Raw genomic sequence first — 5464 nt, 5'->3', positions numbered from 1 at the left:
CAACCTTTTTTAAAATTTTCCCACATGCAGAATATTGCAGAACTAATATTAGAAATATCCCCAATTCTCCTATATTATGTGCGCAGTATAACAGACAATTTCATAATATCGACATTCAGAAATATCTAATCGAAGTAATGTGTATGATCACAAATTAATGCACGAGTACAGACCATATCATATACTTATCCTTTTCAGAGATTTGCAAAATGGGTACCCAAAACCATTTGAAATGCAAAATGCAAAATGGTTTTTAGAAATGCATTTCAAATGCAAAATGCAAAATAATTATTTTCAAAATGCATTGAAAATGCAAAATGGTTTCTCAGGTCAAACAATTAAAATGATTAAAGAATTTTTAAACAATTTTGTAATTTAATAATGGACATCAATGTAGAACAAACATATTACATGATGGTAAATCCAAAAACATCACGACTATAGATTATGAAACCACAAAAAAATTGCGCGGGACTAATGTTGCCAACGTAAAAACATAGAAACTGCTATCTAACATTTAATATTACAGCGTCATGGCCCCATGTTCAATATTTGAATCAGTATGTTTTGTAATGGTATCACTCAATTGCCAGGGCTCCTACCAGGGAGCAACTTGACACATGGAAATTATCTCTCCTAGCGAGGTTGAGGACCGACTGATATTTGGGGCTTATGAAAAAAAGATGAGTGGAGATAGTAGGAAGAATGTTGCAAAACAGCATTTAAAATGAAAAATGCATTGAGAAAAGCATTTAAAATGCAAAACGGTTTTTAGAAAAGCATTTAAAATGCAAAATGGAAAATACCCATTTTGCATTTTGCATTTCCATTTGAAATGGATTTATTTGAAATAAAGCACATCTCTGATCCTTTGTTTCTCTTCCTCTCCCCTTTACGTTCTTATTAGTTTTAAGGCAAAATAAAATTCCTTTCTAGAGAAAGTTGTTGGTTAGAACCAACATTAGCGTATGAAACTTTTTTGCTTACCTAACCTTGTTTAACTTCGTGTATAATAATAATAAGAGTTTATTCCAGAATGTATGTAGGGGTGGTGCAATGCAATACATTCCATATTTTAAAATAACAGACAAATAATAATAAGAATACACAAATTGGCAAAGTGAAAAGTGGAGGATATTTGAACATCAGAGGGCCATCATGGGGGACTCCATCCAGGCAACCATGGCAGTGATGATCGTGTTATTTGATTGGCGTAGTCTATATACAAGCTTCCCATGTGGTGGCGGAGAAGCGCACTGAAAGAGTGCACTCGTCTCTCCAGGAACATTTCGGTAGCGCTGTAGTATCTCGGTAGGTAGAATAGTTGGTGTTATATCTCTGCTTACTAGCAGATTTCTGTGTTGGGAACTCTTGTGAAGAAGTAAAAGGTTCTTTACTATAATTGCGTTTTATTTACGTTACAATAACTAAGTCTGGATTTAGCTACACTGTTCATTACCCGAGGGTTGGTAATTCTCTGTTTCTAGAAGCTTGAAGTCTGACAAGGATACCCCACAGGCAATTGCTACACTCTAGAGACATCTGGACTCTGGAGTAAGCTTTCTGATTAGTGCCATCTATCGCTTGAATACCCAACTTATTACCATACATCACAGTTGGCGATAAGCATTATTTTAAGCGACTTTTAGCTTATGCCATTGAGCTGCAGTGTAATCTATACGCAGTTATGTCTTGTACAGCGAAGTGCAGAATGCGTTGAAAAGTATATTTATATATAATATATTTTTTACATTATTAATAAATTAAAATCACAAAATCTCACAAATTATCTCACAAAACATTATCTTATTTTCATGTGGACACAATAACGGAAAGGAAGTAAACGTGTGTGTCTTTCTGAAATGACGTGTGTTGAAATGGTCTGTGAATTTATTTTTCTAACTATGGCTCCTCTGGCCTAATTGATGCCTTTGAAAATGTGTCAAAATACGTGTTTTATTGAAAGCTTTACAATGCAATTGATTTTGCATTCAGTTAATAGTGGTAAAATGGTAGTAATAAAATATTTGTTGAGTTAATATGCTTAAGTTTGCAAGTTAATTCGATAGTACATAAAGGATTCATCAAAAATAAGACCCACCATATTTCACATTTGTTTATTGCTTGAAGATTGTTTGTGTTACCATAATTATGTCTCCAAACTCACACGGTCCGGGACAGCGGTGTTCGACCATTGGGACACTTGACGTACCACGGGGTGCCACGGATTGTCGAAAAGGTTGTGAGACACTGAACTCGGATAGCATTTGAATTGTAGACAGATTTAAGTTATGTTCAGAAATAGTTAATAGTAATGGCTGTTTTTATGCGCAATAGTCATGTAGATCATACGGATGGCGCCGCATAAGTGCATATTTATTTACTGGTGAATTTATTTATCTGAAGGCTTGGGCTGCTCAAAATTCTATCGCCCACTGACGTGCACATGATTACAGAGGGAAAAACGTGTTTGAGAAGAGATCTTATCAATTTAACTTTTTGAAATGTTTATCCTAATTTTTACTTTCTATTTTACTTCTTAAATATTTACTTAATTGTTCATAATCATGTTTATTTGTAGTCGGTTTTTACCTTCTGTTCAGTTGTGGATTGATTGTGAGTTGTGATTTCAGAACAAAATTCTTTATCGTACACAAATTTATCCACTCATATAATATTTTATTTGAATATTCATGAAGAAACAAGAAGAGCCAAAACAAAGCAAAAAGAGGCATGTAGAAGTAAGGGGGGAGGGGAGAAGAAGCAAGAGGAATAAAAAATAAGCGGGAAAGGGACGGAGGAGCCAAGAAAGACAAAGAAAGGACAGAATGGCGTGAAAGGTAAGAATAACCAAAAAGGACAAGAAAAAGCAGAGAGGATGGAGAAAATGCAAGAAAAGTCACTGGAAGTTGTATATTTTCTTAAATTTTTTAAAATTTATCCCCACACAGGAGGGCCTGACGAAAAAAATTTCCCTCGGGGAATATGACATCTTTTGGGATGCTGTGTCGAGTGTATTTATTAAGGAAATGAATGAGAGGAAGTTCTGGGAAGCTAGAAATCTAGGGATCAGTTTGTCCAGGAGTGTGGGACATATGAATATATCCCTTCCATTGCGGCGCAAGGCGATGTATCGAGAGACCAGTTGGAGAGGTCAAAGGGTCTCCCCAAACCAGTCGGAACCAATCTGGCACGCCAAGAAGCTACGGGCAGGGGCATCCTGAACACACCTCACTCGACAAACCCGGGCACCCCTTCTAAAACACGTAACGAACCACTTGGGGTGACCTATGGCTGAGGTGTTGGTAATCCAATAAATGGTTCCCGGGGCGGTATAAGTATAAGTAATAGATGGTTACTCCTTCAGGGCCCTCATAAGGACTCTAGACCTGCGAGTGTCCCTGTAAAGCAAGATGTTAGTAGCCTGTTTTTGAATGATTGGTTTGTACCAGGGTGAGCAAGGCGCAGAATTATAGTGAAACACTAATTTGAGAAAAGAGAAAAGGAAACCGTACAGATAATAAAATTAGAACTATACGGGATAAGTGCAAATAATCAGATATCAATGTAATTTTTAAAAAAGAAAGAAGGCGCGATAGCTGAAAGAAAATCAAGTGGGCATGAACAAGGATCTATTCTTTCCCTCGCCTTTGAGGTGACGGCACATTTATATATAATGTTCATAGAGACCTGCAAAGAATGCAAGATGTAAGCGTAATGTGAAAAATTTAGAAAGGTACGCTTATATTGTTTGGGCATGTAGAGCGAATGCGTGATGGTTAGTTTGTTACTTCATAAGTGAACCGACTAAGTATAGGTAACTTAATCCTGTTACGCAATTTAAGCACAAATTTAATTAAAAAAATATAAAATATGAAGAAAAAAACACAAAACGAAATTAATTCACAAAAGACAAGACCAAAAACACGAAAAAAAGAGAAAAAAATTCAATAATAATGTCATAAAATTAATGACAACCGTAGTCCTTCATCCTCACCTGCGTCTCAATAGAGGCGCATTGAGCTGGGCAACTTCTGTCCCCACTTTGGGCGCAATGGCGACATGGTATGACATTCTGAGTGCATGACTTGCTGACGTGCGTTGTGCATCTTGTTGCTTCCAAAAAATCCAGTGCACGACAGGAACTCCATTCAAAGAAACAGTGGTCGCCTATTAAGAAGGATGCCTTAGCTTTTGGATCCAACACTCGAGTTTGTATCTTTCTCATTTCCTCAGATGTGTTTCCTTCCGGGACTGAGGGTTAAAATACTAATATCGGTTGCAATGGGGGGGGGCGTCAATCGAGGGACTCGTTTCACAATTAGTTTCGTCGAATGATTACTAACAGCCATGGAGCCGTAAGTCTTTGCTGGTGGAATGGTGATGGTTGCGCCAGCCTCAATAGATGACAAGATACCAGTTTTATCTTTTTTTTGTGTCTGTGCTTGCTTTCGTTAACAATGGTAACAATACTGGCAGGTTTTACTCACAATGATAAAAAAAATCATCCTTGGGCGCTTCATTTTCTCTTGATTAGAATAAGGATTTCTCGTAATTAGCTCAGTTTGTTCATCTCTGGCGGTGACGAATATATACATGAGTAGAGAAGTGCTCGCAGTTGGGGCCGAAGGCGCGACTGTCTATTCAGGCCGACTTATAGACTTTATATTACGATGTCGTTGCAAATTATGGACCTCACCATATATTTTCTCTCAAGTCTCAAGATCCTTGGAGTATATTCGTTTCTGAGTGTGATTTCTTCAATAATCCGATCTGCTTCTTCAAAACTCCTTATCAAAGCCTTGTCCGTTTTAATATTCTTCCCGGTATACTTCTTTCGAAGAGAGCTCCTGGACGATGCCTCATCCTCTTCAGAAGATGGTTCACCAAAGTATTTTTCCATCTTATGTCAACATATATAAAACTAGTACATAATCTGTGAAATATCGGTAAAAACAAGGGGGGAAGGGATAAAAGAGTAAAATATGGGCTAATATTTTTTTTACGTGTACGTTAAAGAAATTATGACTTCTCATTAGAAAGTTTAAGCTTGGAGAAGATACGATTTTGCACGCAGAGGACAAGATATTAAAAACACTGCACATGCACATTACACAGTTTTACAGTTGAGTTGTTTTTTTAATAATAATAACATTTGAGTGATTTGTCGTGAAATAATCACCTGAAAGGCGCTGATTGCTATAGATATAATATTAATCAGAAGATTAATGGCAAAAGAAGAGTTGATATTTAGTTTAAAAAATAGTAGCGACCTTAAAATTCCACATTCGGAATAGATTTACTCAAAACGTAAGTTCAAATAAAAAATTTGTACAACAAAATCGTCTCCAAATGTGAAACTCCGCTTGTATCTACCACTATTTATGTTTTAATTGGTGGGTAGATATGGATTTTATAGTCTACCATTTGACGTATCTAATAATATCCGATTAGGCAGATATTT

This window comes from Hesperophylax consimilis, chromosome 4 (assembly GCF_061612785.1).
Source record: "Hesperophylax consimilis isolate HC1 chromosome 4, BYU_Hcon_1.0, whole genome shotgun sequence".
Lineage (NCBI taxonomy): Eukaryota > Metazoa > Arthropoda > Insecta > Trichoptera > Limnephilidae > Hesperophylax > Hesperophylax consimilis.
The sequence above is the reverse complement of the archived record's forward strand: the minus strand, read 5'-3'. Positions refer to the sequence as shown.